Below are 16,377 nucleotides of genomic sequence, written 5' to 3' on the forward strand. Positions count from 1 at the left end.
AATGTGTTATTCATTTTTAAAGAACAGAAGTGAATAGTGTTGTAGAAAACTAGGGCGCTGCCCTGGACAAATTAAACAAAGCTTGGCTTTCTGCATTGGGTGTTTTATGTGTGATCCCAAAATAGAGCCTCTAAATCAAGCCCCATTATGCAGATGGGGTAATCGCCATGCCCTGTATAATTTTACAGTTGGCGCTGCTTCCTACCCCTATTCAGACATTAATCTCTGACAGTTTAGCAAGTGGCAATTTACATATTTTACCAATTCAAATTGGTTGTATTTCACCTCTGTATTGATTTTGTATCCAAAATATAAAGCATCTTTGGAAGGCAAAGATGTTTTTATAAGATAACTGGAACACTATTCATACTTAAAAGAGAGGGAAGGCATTAAGATTTTAATCTTCCGTTCATCCTCACACGTTGAAGACAGACTATATTGGTCAGTTTTAACTTGCAAATTACTGACTTAGTAATGCCCTAATCAGGCTTCAAAAATACGGTAAATGTTCATCTTAATAGAACCACAAGGAACAATTGGGTGAATCAGACTAATGGAAAACTTCAGTCCAAATAAATGTAAATTTGTACAAGTGCGCAGAAAACACTATGGCTTTGACATTCTATTTATAATCACGCTTCATTTTATTACTTTGGGGATTCCTAAGGATTAACGGGACTCACTTGTGGTTTTCTTACGTTCTATACCACTTATTTTAAATAAGGTATATTCAGGCCCCAACTATGAGAAAAGAAACCATAGCGACACTTTTTTCTGACCTTTAACAAGACATCCTGCTTATTATTCTTCTTAATGAAAATTCTTAGATTTCTGCTTTTAAGTATTTATTCTACCATTTTTCACAGAAATAAATGACATAAAAGCAAAAGAAAATTCTGTTCAATAAACAATTTCATATTTAACAACTAATTTGTCTATAATTAAAAGTAATTATATGAAAGAAGAAAAATTTCACTTAAAATGAACTTTTATTTAAACTTTTAAAAACTATTTTTCTCTTACATATGAGTTCAACGTATAACCTATAAACATTTTTAAAGCTAGGAGTTTGTCTATTTTTTCCTTTGATCCTTTTTTAATGCAAAACAGGTTGAATAATCTCCAAAATCTAGCAGGCATATACAAAATTAAACCTTTTTCTTCAAGCATTAACCTTCTTATGAAGTTTATGTCAATCTGGTATTTCAAGAAAAGAAAAACCTACACCAATTCGGCATTTATCTTCTTGTTACAATTTAGCCTAGTCACTGTCTTATTCAGAATAGTTTCAGTTTAATTTTAAAGGCCTACATCCCAAACGCTCATAAATTTAAAAGGCTCTCTATATCTATTAAAGAAATGGCTATTATTAAGCTAACTGAAAATACTCATGTTCACACAGCCATATTTATTCATGCAGCTTTGATCATGGAAGCATTTTTTTTTTTTTAACATTACAGATTCTCTCAAGTGATTATGTGGGAGAGGCACCAAAATAACTCCATGCCCAGGGAGTATGCAAAAGCCCCCAAGGCTTGTGAAGGGCTCACTTACTCAGTGGGGAGAGAGAAGGGGGGAGAGATTGTGTGTGCACGTGCGCGTGCGCGTGTGTGGACTCACTAATTCACTGATTTTCTTTGTCACTGACTTGAAATACACACACACACACACACACACAAATGTGTTATGTCCTGTCATCTTCTAACCCATTTTTCTATATGTAAACAGTTATTTTTCCAACTGTGAGCAGTTAAACAATTCATTGTTAAACACGGGTTACAAGCTGCCTCTAGGTAAGTTTTATTTAATTCACAGACTGCTTTGTTGTTAACATTTGAAATGGTATTCAAAAATGGAAATATATACATAGTTGAAATCTATATTTCCACGTCTTTTGAAAAATCAGAAGTTCTGCAAAAGGAATATTCCCTCACAGTAACAATTAGCTCAAGCTGACAGTTGCAACTGCCTTATTGACCTAGGGGCTTTCCTCTGCATTGGACCGTGGTCTCTGCCTGCCCTCCTGCCAACTTTCTCGTTTATACTAAACACCATCTGCTATTTTTATAGTCATTGTATGCCTTACCAAATTCACTCCTATACATTAATTGCTTGACCCTTTTAGGCATTTGAATTTGCAACCCCTAATGTAAAATGCCAAACGCTAGGAGTACAGAACAAAAATCTCACCTACTCATGAAAAAAAAAAAATTCAAGTATAGCTGAATTGACTCTTACCTATATTTCAATTATGAAAATTGAACTACGAGGGTGTGAGTCAGTGAATGATAGAGAGAATAATACTATAATCAGGTCCACATGCCTGTCCGTCATTGCACTCAATGAGTATGGGACGTGATCAAGTACTTAGAAATCTGCTCTTCTCTGAGTTATTCCCACATGCCCCTGGTGGTGTATCTTGTTGCACTGAATACAATTAAAATGCTAACAATCAATATTGTTTACTTCCACTTTTAATCAGGATGAATTAACATGAACACGGATGACCCTCCTACTTAAAACAACCAAAAGTTATGAAACAACAGTATGCGACACTGGGTATGAAGCAATGAAGGACAGTGGCCCCTGAGAGATGCGGAACAAATGAGGTAAGCTGTACAACTGTCCAGCTGCCTGCCTTGAAACAGTTTGCAGGCTGCAGAGCAGGGAGGAGAAACACAAGCAGGGCGCAGCCGAATCCCTGAGCTCAGCGGACAGAGATGAAAGCCTGGAGAGACAAATAAGAGAAGAGAACTTCACAGAGAGAGAATTCTGTAAATCTTCAGAGGGTCTCCTTAAATATTCAGCTGACTACTGATCAGCATATGCATGAAAGGAAACTCACGGCTGGACAAGATCCACTGGAAAGAATAAGAGATTAGAGTGCTGGTGCTCACACAGGGCCAGTTCCATTGCCTGCTCGCATCAGCCAGACTGAAAAAACTCGAGTCACAGAGCAATGGGTAGAGAAATCAAGAAGTTGTAGTCTCAGTAGTAGGGAAATTAGCACTAGAGTACATGTTGCTCTGGTCTCACCTACAAATCTTAAAAGGAAGATTCAAAGGATCAAATTGCTTCCAAGTAATTTAACAGGATCTAACAATAACAAAAAGTTGAAGAATATAGGAATACAAAAATATCCAGTACCCAATAAGGTAAAATTGGAATGACCTAACATCCAATCAAAAATCACCAGACAAGGCCCGGCATGGTGGCTCATGCCTGTAATCCCAGCACTCTGGAAGGCTGAGACTGGCAGATCGCTCGAGCTCAGGAGTTCAAGACCAGCCTGGGCAAGATGGTGAAACCCCATCTTTACTAAAATTACAAAAAATTAGCCATAGTTACAGCTACTTGGGAGGCTGACGTGGCAGGATCACTTGAGCCCAGGAGTTCGAGGCTGCAGTGAGCTATAATCAAGCCACTGCACTCCAGCCTGGCTGACAGAGCGAGACCCAGTCTCAAAAAAAAAAAAAAAAAAAATCATCAGACATGAGACATGCAAAAAGGCAAGAAAATAAAATCCAAGAGGGTTAATAAACCAGTTAATCAAAGCCTACCCAGAATTGACAACGATGTTACAATAAACAGGCAATGACCTTAAAACTATATTTAATATTTCACTGATGGTTTTAACCGGTGCAATAAGGCAATAAAAAGAAATAATAAGAATCCATATTGGAAAGGAAGAAGTAAAATTGTCTTTATTCATGGAAAATTTGATTATCTTTGTAGACAATCCAACAATTCTTTTAGATAACCTAAAAAAAAAAAAAAAAAAAAAACTACTAGAATGGATGAGTTTAGCAAAGTTGAAGGAAACAAAATCAATAAACAAAATTCTATTGTTTTTCTATTGTCTGGTAATGAAAAATTAGCAATGACAGCAGATGTCCTTATAAAAGACTTGTACACAAATGCTCACGGTAGCCATATTTTTAATAGCAGAAAATTAGAAACAACCTAAATGTTTCTCATCAAGCGAATGGACAAACTGTGGTATATCCACACAATGGAAAGCTCCTCAACAAAGGGAAAAGGAAGAAACTACAGAGGCACTCTACAACATAAATTATCAAATGATTATCCTGAGAGTGCAAACAAAAAAAAGAGAACATACTGTATGATTCCATTGATACAGCATTCTAGGAAATAGAAATCAGCGGATAGTGACTGAGAGAAGATCAGTGGTTGCCTGGGGATAGTGAGGAATGCAGGGAGGAGAGTGAGGTACATGAAGAAAGCTTTGCGGCGATGGTCTCATGCAGGTTTACAAATATCCAAACCTACCAACTTGTGTACTTTACATATGCATGGTTTATTATATGTCAAGTATATCTCATTAAAATCATTTTTCAGAGACAAAATAGTTTCAAGTAATATGGCCCTTTTATTCAGTCAAATGGCTTCATCTGATTGCTCAATGCTAGAGGGAAAATTCGCTGAGTGGAACACACTAAGAAATAAATTCTGACCTCTAACATGGTGCCTTCCTAAGAGACTTTCAAGGAAAAGTTTGACTCTACATGATTTTAATCTCTATGCTGACTTTGAAACTTAACTGTTGCATTGATATTACTCCCTATAAAATTAATAGTCAATGTCTTTCTCCTTGGATAAATGGCTAATTCTAGGATTGGGGCAAGAAAAGCAAAAGATGATCCTAGGGCATCTTGTTGAGCTAGAAAGGAAGACAGTGTTCATAAAATGATGGGGACTTGTCAGATGAACGCTGGGAATAACCTGAAGTAGCTCTCAATTTGGCCAACATTAGACAGTTTCAGTAACCATAAATAATGGTTGTAATGGATTATAACCCTAGACTAAAAAAAAATCATTGAACAATACTGAAAAGAAAAGAAAAGAAATGAAAAGAAAAGAAGGGAAAGGGAAAGGGAAGGGGAAGGGGAAGGGGAATGGAAAGGAAAGGAAAGGAAAGGAAAGGAAAGGAAAGGAAAGGAAGAGAGAAGGAAGGAAGGAAGGAAGGAAGGAAGGAAGGAAGGAAGGAAGGAAGGAAGGAAGGAAGGAAGGAAGGAAGGAAGGAAGGAAAGGAGGGAGGGAGGCAGGCAGGCAGGCAAGGAGGGAGGGAGGGAGGAGAGGGAGAGAAGAAAGGAAGAAACGAAAGAAGGGAGGAAGAAACTCATAGTAAAGTTACACTTTTGTAAATATAGAAGAAATTATTAAAATCTAAAGTTACCATATTGCAAACACTATAGCAATGTTTCAGGCATGAATCACTGTTTAATGCTAAAATTAGTGGGCTAAATATGATGAGAATGAAGATATTTATATTGTCTCAAAGAATCTTTCCAGAAGATACTTATTTTACAAAAAGAACTTTACTTTGGCAAAACCTGGCAGACATCACCTTGACTGAGTAACCAAAATAACCATCTCTAACAATGAGAAATATTGACATAATTTGTCTCTAAATATAATATACTGAGAAGGTTACAACGCCACTTCTGTAGTAGTCCTGCCAAAAATGCATAACTTGAATGTGATCATTAGAAAATACAGACAAACCCAAACTGAGAGATATGTCAAGAATAACAGGCCAGAACTCTTCAAAAATGTTACAGTTATAAAAGGCAGAGAATGACAGTAGAACTGACCATATTAAAGAATACTAAAGAGATATGACTACTAAACTCAATATATGATCTTAAATTGACATATACCTCACAAAAAGGCATTAGCGGAACAACTGACAAAATTTGAATCACGTCCTAAAATTACAAAATAGTATTTTACCAATATTGCTTTCCTGGTTTTTATTATACTATGATTATACAACATTTTTTCATTTGGGGATGCTTGAAAATTCTTTATACTATTTTGTCACTATTGAAATCTAACATTCGTTTAAAATGAAAAGTTTTAAAAATGGAAAGTAGTCTTTGAATTTTTGAATTTTTATTTTAATTATTGTTAAACATCACTTGTACATTTTCAATTAATACTTTTTAAAACTAACTTTAGATTTAACTTGTGTTCATATTTTAGCATCATACAGCTACTATTCCATTGTAGACTAAGTTATATTCTAGTATCCGACAAGAAGTCTGTTATAATTCTTATTTTTGTTCCTTGTAATATGTCTTTTGTTTCTGACTGCTTTTAAGATTTTCTATTTATTTTTAGTTTGTAACTGTTTGAATATAATGAAGCTAGTTATATAACTTGTTTCAGTATTTATCATGTTTGTTGTTATCTGAGTTTCTTGAATCTGTAGATCTGTGGTTTGACATCTTCCATTATTTTTGGAAAAAATTCAGTCTCTATGTCTTCAATATTTCTTACATCCCATTCTCTCTCTCTTCTCCTTCTGGTATTTCAATTACATATATTTTAGACCATTTTATAGTATCCCACAAATCTTGTATGTTCTGTTCTAATTTTATACACTCTTTTTTCTTTCTGGATTTCAGTTTGGGTAATTTCTCTTGACCTATATTCAAGTTCACTTATTTTTCTTTTGGCTGTGCTGAATCTACTAATAAGCTCATTAAAGGCCTTCTTCATCCCTTTTACTTTGTTGTCATTGTTTCTGCTATTGCTACTGTTTTCCCCAGTAGTTACATCTGACTGTTTCTTATACAGTTTTTATCAGTTTGCTGAAATTCCCTATATGTTCATGCATGCGTTCCACTTTTTTCAATAGTTGTTTGATATATTAAATATTAATCATCATTATTTTAAATTACATATCTGAGTCTACTCGGAGTCTGGTTCTTTCAATAGCTTTTTCTCTTCACAATAATTTTTTCCTTGTTTCTATGTGTGTGTCTCATATATTTTGGTTGAATGTTGAACACCATGTCCAATATACTCTAAGGTAAACAGCATTTTTACATTACATTCTTCTGCCCAAGTTAATTATTGTGGGGTTTCAAGTCGACCTAGTCTAGAACTGGGTTGAGTTTGGGTTTTATTGCTCTACCACAGGCTTCCATTTCTCTAGCATTAGCTTGTCCTTAAGGTAGAGTCTGGTTTGCTTAAAAGTAATCATCCATTATTGCTTCAATATTCCTATACTACTCTCAGCTTTCTTTGTACACCTGAGACTAGGAGAAGGTCCCTCTCCTCACTCTCGCCTTGTCTCCAAAGTCTGACTGCAATTGCTTGATACTAGTCTGTGAGTTAGTATAAACTCTCCTTGGGCATCCAGCTCCCAGTGTTTCTACACTTTCATGCTAGCCCACAATTGACTTTTAAAAATGCAGTAATTTTAGCTGAATTTTTCTTATCCCTTTGTATTGCAGTCCATAGTCTTCCTGTGATTTGCCATGAGTGAGTCAGAATTCATTTGCAGTGTCTTTTGGGAGCCCCTGTTTTCTATATATCAGTCTAGTTGTATGTACTATATGATCCCAGATCATAGTACATGATTTGATGGGTTTAAGAGAAGTCATGATTGTGTAAATTATCTACATTTTTTCCTTTTTTAAGTTTTTAAACAGGCTCAGAAAGTATGGATTTTTCTTATTGGTAAAATGAAAGCAATGCTTTCTCTAGCTTTCTACATCCTAGGCAGAAACTACTAGTCAAATTCATATTTTTAATCAGTTAAAAATTAATACATTGAGGAATGTTATATGTTTGGCAGATACAAATAAAATGTTCTGAAATAGGCATTAGCATTACTTATCATTTCCAAAGGTCCTAAGGTCCTTTCTCTCAAATGCTGTCTCTTTCCAACTCAGGTAATTATGTTTTCATGAATACTGACTATCTGGTTGTGGTCAGCTTCCTATCTGCCTTCTCAGACATCTCCTCTTACAGATATATTAACCCTATCCTCCCTGAAAAATAAATGTGGAAACATGAACCCTGCAACTCCCTGTAGAAAAAACTACCCTGAATTGCAGAATATTAAGAACAGAAGCAATGTCCCAGATGACTTAGACCAACTCCCTTAATTCACAGATGAAGAAACTAAAGTCCAGAGAAGAGAAGCAATGAGTCCAAGGTCATCCAGAGCCACAGGCTTCAAAGAAAACTAGACTTACAACCCCAGACATCTGGTGACTGGCTCAGTTCTGGAGACAGCATGCCATCCCAGATCACTTCCGCACCCCTGTCAAGAACTGACAAGGTAGCTGCTGTATCATCTCTTAGAACTATGAAACGGAAACCTTTATAATCAGAAAATCTTAGATTCAGTCATGTATCCAAACATTTGACTTTGGCCAAGTTGCATATACTTCCTGAGCCTTGGTTGCCAACAATATAAGGCCAATAATACCTTTCATGAAAAGTGGTTATAAATGTGTGTGTGGTGTGGTGTGTGTGTGTGTGTGTGTGTGGTGTGGGGGGGTGTGTGTGTGTGTGACAGAGAGAGATATGAGTGTGAAACACATCTTTCTCATCAACTATCTCGCACATTACAAGGATGTTGCTATTTACCTTCCAATAATACTCTAAAATAGCAGGGCAAATTCATTTTGAGGCATTTGAATGTCAGAGCCCAGATTCTCCAACATCTTGCAACATTTCCCCCAACAATGTACGTTAAGTACGTAGAAGAGTAACTGGCACATGCACATGTTTACAAAAATTTTTATTCTTTTCCCTCCTATTTTCTGCCATTTAAATATAGACAACCATTTAAAAATGTATAAAAGCAAATATACAAAAGTGTTAACAGCAGCTATTATCAGGTTGTGGAATTGAGCATAATTTTTGTCTCTTTTCTCTTTTGCCCTCCTTTTGATAATTTTTATTTTCTACAATTTAAAAAAACGTGTTTTCATTTTATGGAAAGTTTAATGTAAGTGATTTGTAATTAGATGGAAGATGAGGCACAGATCAAGTAGATGCCTCTTCATGACAGTCTTTGATGCATGCATGCATGGGAGGGCTCCAAGAAACACAAAGCAGCCTCTGAAAACCTGCCCAAACCAAGTGCAGAGGGAGAAACAGCCCTGAGTGCTTATCTTCCTCCAAAGTAATAAATAAGGACACAGAGCAGAGAATAAAAACAAAACAGAGTAAACATACTTTCAAAAGAATGAAAGAAGTCAGACAAAACAATGTAAGATTTAGAAACCAGACCAAATGTTATTATGAATTTAAGAATCCAGGGACTGTTTCTCATTTTGTCCCAAGGAACTTCATTCAGTCCCCAAGTATACCCCAAGGGCATCTTGAGTTGCAACTCTAAGTGCTCGGCTTGACAGTATCAGAGTGAATATCCTGCTCATCAGAACATAGCACGTACATGTTATAAACACACACATGTTTATGTCCATGCACATTTGGTTTTGCTTTCATTTCATTTTGCTAGACATAATTCCTCACAGGAGTATGTTTTGGTTGATGCAGGACTGAACATCATCTTGGCAGTTTGGGAAGAAAGTAAAAATAATTTTATTCCAGGGCTTCAAGTGGTCAGGAAGGTGACATGCCAGAGCTTTGGCAAGCCAGAGTTTACTTCAATAAGAGTTCAGCGGACAGCGTTATGTCACAAAGTCATCTATCGAGGGCAGAATTTATCTGTTCTACATGTTATCTTTAGGAAGGTTAAACAAAAAGAGTAAAATTAATCTTCCACATCTAGGGAGAGAGCAATTCTAATATTTTGTGGGCATTATCATCATATCTAGAAAGGCTCTTCTGAAACTCCCAACCTAGAACTAACCCCTCTGTCTGCTTTATGCCTGAACTGTACTTTGTGCAGTAATTCATACTTTCATAGCATCTGTAACACCTGAATACATTGTTTAGATGATGTTTCTTCTTTGTATCCTCAGTACCTACCAAATGTTTGGCACATAGTAGCTCCTAAATGTATATTTGATGAATAAATGAATGAATAGGTGAGTGACAAAAGTATTATTGGAATTTAAAAACAATGCCTTCAAACTAAACACATGCCTAAGGCATACTGATCCCATCTTGCCTCACTCCCTTCTGTTCCTTGACTATATACTACTACCGTTACCATCAACTCCATAGCTTCCACCTGGAGACCATCTTGCAATGAGCTCTGGTCTAAATCCAGAGTCAAATATCCATGCTCTTTTGCAGGATGTTGACAATCTTCAGCCATGAAGTTTAGCAGTGGCCACACTGGTTCCACTGAAATCACACAACTTTCCTCGGACAGAAACGGCTCTGTGCCTGCAGTATCATAGGTAGCTGCGCACAGGAGTCATGGCCTAGGCTGGTCTCAGCAAATTACAACAGCAGAAAGTGCTCCTTCCCACCAGATCCTAGCAAAGAAGTCAAAGCATTCCGATTAGAAAAGTGACTTCCTTTGAGTAACAGCTAAAAGGTCCAAACATCTTAAAAAGGACCTCTCTACCCTCCTCCAAATAGTTTAAGTGTGGAATGTCATTCCTAACCAGAGGGAATGCACAGGCAAGTTTGAAATATTGATCAATGAAGCATATATAAGAAAGTACCAAAAACCAAGTGGTTTAAAACAAGAGAGTTATTGTCTAACAGTTCTAGAGGCTGGAAGTCTGAAATCAAGGTTCCAGCAGTGCCATGCTCTCTTTGATGTCTCCAGGAGAGGCTCTGTCTTTGTCTCTTCCAGCTTCTGGAGCTGCTGGCAACATTTGGCATTCCTGGACTTGCAGCTGCATTGCCCCAATCACTTGCAGTCTTATCCCTGCATTTCTTCACACCCTCTTTCCTCAGTGCACGTCTATCTGTGTCTAAATTTCCTTTTATCTAAGGACAGCAGTCATATTGATTAGGGCCCACCCTAATGATCTCATTGTAATCTCTTAATTACCTCTGTAAAGGCCTTATTTCCAAATAAGATCATATTGTGAGGCCCTGGGGATTGGGACTTCAACATAATATTTTGTTTTCTGTTTTTGTTTTTGTTTGTTTCGAGACAGAGTTTCACTCTTGTTGCCCAGACGGGAGTGCAATGGCGTAATCTCAGCTCACTGTAACCTCCACCTCCTGGGTTGGAGCAATTCTCCTGCCTCAGACTCCCGAGTAGCAGGGATTACAGGTGTGCACCACCATGCCCGGCTAATTTTTTGTATTTTTAGTAGAGATAGGATTTCACCCTGTTGGCCAGGCTGGTGTCAAACTCCTGATGTCAAGTGATCAACTCGACTCAGCCTCCCAAAGTGCTGGGATTACAGGCATGAACCACCATGCCCGGCCTCAACATACTTATTGAAGGGGCTCAGAAGACACTATTGAGCCCAAAAGAGAAAGGAAAGGAGCTCTCCATGTGAGCTCTCCATGAGTCCACCTGAGCATAGATATTTCACCAGCCACTGCCAATCAATATTTGTTTTCATTCCACCTAAACCCAACATAATTCTAAACAACTCAGGACTAGATATCAACTTACATGGCTAGGACCTAGCATGGGGTCTGTCCAAATTCAGTGGACCTGAATTGACTCGAGGATGTACAGTCACCAAATGCCAGTGCTTTGATAAGCAGTTCGGGCTACTCCCAGGTGCAATTCTACCTTGTGGTTGGTTGGTTTGTTTTCTAAGAATCGTGAAGGCAAACAGCACTTGACATCTGTCAAGTTCCATTACCAGCTTGTGCCTTACCTGCTCAGATCTCCTTTGAATTGAAACACAATAAAGAACATACTTCTTAAATCCTAGTGCTGGGTTATTCAGCCATCTATTCATGAATCCTCTTATTAATATTGAGTCATGCACTCTACTGAGTATACAGTGTTGAATAAGACAGGCATGTTTCCTGCCTTCACGGAGCTGAACTGGAACCAGGGACATTGATATTGAGAAAGTAAGAGTTTCCTGTTTCAAAAGCACACATTTCTTAGACCGTGTGCTAAGGAAGCCTAGAGCTGGTGCTATCAGTGCTCTTCCCTTATCCCTCAGGCCTCCCCACTTCTGTGTGCCCTGAAGCTTCTTCCAAAGCTAAGGGAGAACAGTGCAGTGGAACGAACACCCCCTGGAAGCCCCAGTTCTCAGTGAATGAATAGCAGAGTTAAAGTATAAACACCTCAGCTCCCTGGCCCTGCAAGTGGCTTAACTCTGAGTTGGGATCGAGAAGGGGTTGATTCCATTTCTAAGAATTTCCATACAGAACTAAGCTCCACTTACCTTCCTCATGGGAGCTAACTAGGAGAGAGCACCTTCACTGGCCTCTTCCCCTTCCCTGTCCCACTTCCCTGACCTCCATCAGGGACGAGGTTTCTGCACGCACAAAAGGCTACTTGTGCATAATTCCTTATCTCAGGAAGACCTCAAACTAAGACAAAACTTTACTTTCCCTTAATCCATTTTAATTCAATTCAATAAATAGTTTATAGACACTCCATGGGTAGATGATACAGGTACCTACGGGGTACCTACGGTCAGGTAAGGTAGAAAGAGAGAGAAGCATTATACAACCAATATAAATACAATGCAGAATTGCATGAAATGGTTGTAAATGTAAAGTGAACAATTAATTTTGACTGCTGGGATTGGTCTGGGATAGGCATTATGGAAGAGAGAACTACAGATCTGGGCTTGGAAGTAAAGCAATGTTTCCCAAGTATTTTTTACATTATCACCCCTCTAATGAGCCTTTTTAGACTTTCCCCCATGACCTCCCCGAACCCATGAAATTTCAGTACCACAGATATACCGTATACCTATTTATGCTGTATGGTACAGAGATTTTTTTGCCCCTCCCCAACCCCAGAACCAAGCTTCCTCCCATTGAAAATGCATGAAGAAAAAAAAAAAAGAAAGAGAATACAGGTCAAAAAAAGAAAAACACTATGATAAATGCTGAAAGGCATGAAAGTGAACAACTCATAGAGGCAAAGGTAAACCGTCCAATTTGACCTCTGGTAGATTAATAACAACTATAACTTCTTTGATACTCCTACCTCAAGAGGAGATGTCTATGTCTCTTTCAGTTCAACCCTTAAGAGCCTGGCAGCTTCCACTTGCTAAACACTAAGGCTTGGCATCCAGCCATGCTTTGAGGAAGCTCAAACATCCCCAAGGAGAGGTGGAGATGGAGAGAAAACAGGGCAGCCCGGTTGCCAGCTTGCCAGCCATGTGAATAAGCCATCTTGAAGTGGATCCTTTAGTGCCAGTTGAGCCGTTCCTGCTGGCCCACACAGCCCTGTCCAAATTGTAGATTTATGAACAGAAAAAAAAAAAAATTCTTGTTTTTTTGAGAAAGTAATTTTGGGAGTGATTGTAATACAGCAATAAATAATCAGAACATGACACAGACACTACTCAAAGCTACCAAATCGCACACATGGCAAGCCCACTACAAATTCTCACACTACAGTCTGAATCAAGCTCTGTTCCTTGTTTCTGACTATATTCAAATACCAAGAAACCCAAGGAAACACTGAGTAAACAAGAAATTCTTAAGTGACTGATTCATTAATTAAAGTCACAAGGTCATACTTTGCTTGTCAAATACAATTTTTTTTTTAATTTTAAGCAATGCTGTTGTCGTTTATGAGTTAATTAGCTTGTAAACAAAAAGTATTGCAAGTCTCCATGAACAACATTTTTGTATTTCCAAGAATCAGGAAGACACTGAATACATACTTTATCATATTAAATAAAATAAACAAGCTGCTCCAAAAGAATAGTTCAGACCAGAACTGAATGAAGTGAAAACATTTTTAAATGCAAGTGGCAGGCAAACTGCCCCACCCTTTCCTGGAGGACAATATAAAGAGGGATGAAGGAGAGAAGAAAATAAGTGATTCTCCTACACACCCAGCCCATGCCATGCTAATCCCTTTTTGAGGATCACTGGTTTTAAGCAAACTCTCTTTTGTTCTAAAACAAAGAAGACCCTTCCTTATCATTGCATCTATTCGCCACATTCAAATATCAACCTAAACATAAACCGCCCAACACTAAGATTCGGAGTTACTAGAAAAGATATTTTTACAGCCCAATGATCTGTGATGGACTTCACCATCCCCACGTCTGCTGCCTTCCATAATCTGTGTCAAGTACAACACAGGCTCCCTGCATTTATTCCAAAAAGTAACATCTATCAAAGTTACAAATTTGAAACAGGTGCATATTTAGCATGTAAATGTAGAACAACTTTATATTTCCTTAGCTGCATTCAACACGCTCATAAAATTTAGATTTCTACAGTTTAGTCCAAAATTCCTACAACCTTCAAAAATTAAAAAAAAAAAAAAAGATTAGCAAATTGAATTATAAACAAGAAGGATATGGAAACTTGACTTCCTACCAATGAATGGTCTGGGTAAACAAACCCTAAATCCACATGCAAAAGTCTCCATTAATTGGTTCCATTTGGCTCAGACCTCCCCTGCTTGCCGCAGCTCATAGTCACACGCCCAGCTGACTTTGCCCAGGGGGCATATGATTTTCAATTCCCAGATTCAGCACACATTCCCCATACAGCCTGTGCTATACATTGTTTCTATTAGGGAACCAGGCCTCTAAATTCAAAAATTTACATTCTTACAAATTTTGAAACCCCTAGTCAATTAGGGGTTTGACAATTAGTCAAACCCCTAATTCATTCTAGGGGTCAATGAAACCCCTAGAACATACTTAAAATACAAGATCTTTTCCTATAACATACAGTCCGTAGATTAGTCATGACTGATTTCAATAATTCTTGATGGATGTCTACATCCATCAGACATTAATTGTCTGTTGCTATTAATATTGTTTTTCAACCTTATCATGAAAAAGAAGAAGGCACCGTATAAGCCCCATGCTCCCAAATATTTCATTTGTACGACAGACATCTTCATACGCTTTCTCCTTCATCATGCAGTTAACAAAGGGAAGCTGAAAAATCTACTGTGGGCCAGAAAGAATCCAGCAGTAGGTCAAGAAAGAATTTAGGAAGCTCTATTTCTTCCACAGCAGCAAGGGTTGCCTGAATTTGAATCCTGGTTCCACCTCTTACCAGATGCATGACCTGGTAAGCTAATTTAACTTCTTGTATTAGTCTATTTCCACATGCTGATAGACATACCCAATGGGCAATTAACAGAAGAAAGAGGTTTAATGAACTCACAGTTCCATGTGACTGTGGAGGCCTCACAATCATGGCAGAATGTGAAAGGTACATCTCACATGGCAGCAGACAAGAGAAGAGAACTTGTGAAGGGAAATTCCCCTTTAGAAAACAATGAGATCTCATGAGACTTATTAACTATCACAAGAATAGCATAATAAAGGCTCACCCCCATGATTCAATCACCTCCTACCAGGTCCCTCTCACAAACTTGTGGGAATTGTAGGAGTTACAATTCAAGATGAGATTTGGGTGGGGACACAGCCAACCACATCACCTCCCAAGACCCAGTTTGTTCAACTGTAGATGGGGACGATTATGTACAATACGTGCACTTCATAGGGCTACATAAAGGATTAACTGGGTAAAATAAGTAGAACAGGTAGCCTAGGTCCCAACACCAGGCAAGAGCTTCAAAGTTAGCCATAATTGTTATGTGAATTATTCCTACATCATTAACTGTTATTGTTATTTTCTTTTTTCTTTGTCTTTTACTTTTCTCATTCTCTCAATTCTTCAGCACATCTCTTTTCTCTCCCTCCTTATTTGTACTGATTTCAACATGTCTACATTTCATCACTCTCATCTCACCAAGCGACTTATTTCCATGAGTGCCTTATTTATTCATGGGTGAATTCTATAGATTGTTGTTTTAGACTTCTGATAAGGAAAGGATTAATATGAAAAGCTGTTGATCAGACAGACTAGGGGAACAACTACCCAGCTGAACTTCTGGCATCTTTCATCATCATCATCATCATCATCATCATCATCATCATCATCATGTCAGTCATTCTCTTGGCTAGTATCTCCTGAGCTGCGCCTCCAGAGCTACGTCAGGTATAATGACTCAGGAAATGCTCATGACAATGCTCTGAGGTAGGAACTACAATTAAACCCATTTGCAGTGGTCAAAACTGAGGAACAAAGAGGCTCAATAACTGAGCCCACAGGTGTGCAGCTCAAAGTCAAAATGCCCCAAACCGGGCCACTTGTCCTCCAGGGTCCCTCCCCACAAGCCTTCCCTTCTTTCCAGAGTGCCCATCAGCCCCAGCAGCAACAGAGAGGCCCAAGTCAGAGACTGGGGCTGCAGATTTTACTCCCTTCTCTTTCTTAAACTGTGCATCTACTTAATAAAAATAGCCAGTTGTTTTAATCAAATCGCCCTACTGCTATATTTTTATTTTATCAGAAGCTAAGGAAAAGAAATAGAAGCTTTCGTATTGAGGCAAACATGAATTTAAATTGCAATTTCCCCATCATAGCTCTCTATCCTCAGGAGAGGTACCACAACAGAACCAAAACTTCCCAGTAGGGAAGGCCAGTGCTGTGGGCTGCTCAGGACAGGCATCTCCTGGGCATGTCCCTCCCGGCAGGCATTAGCAGTTG

General features: G+C 38.2%; 1 protein-coding gene across 1 annotated transcript in view; it reads right to left on the reverse strand.

Moving 5' to 3' along the window:
* PID1 (phosphotyrosine interaction domain containing 1) overlaps positions 1 to 16,377 on the reverse strand; it is a 253,499-nt gene that overhangs the window by 144,416 nt on the left and 92,706 nt on the right. The window lies entirely within an intron of this gene.

Source organism: Macaca fascicularis, chromosome 12, assembly GCF_037993035.2.
Source record: "Macaca fascicularis isolate 582-1 chromosome 12, T2T-MFA8v1.1".
Lineage (NCBI taxonomy): Eukaryota > Metazoa > Chordata > Mammalia > Primates > Cercopithecidae > Macaca > Macaca fascicularis.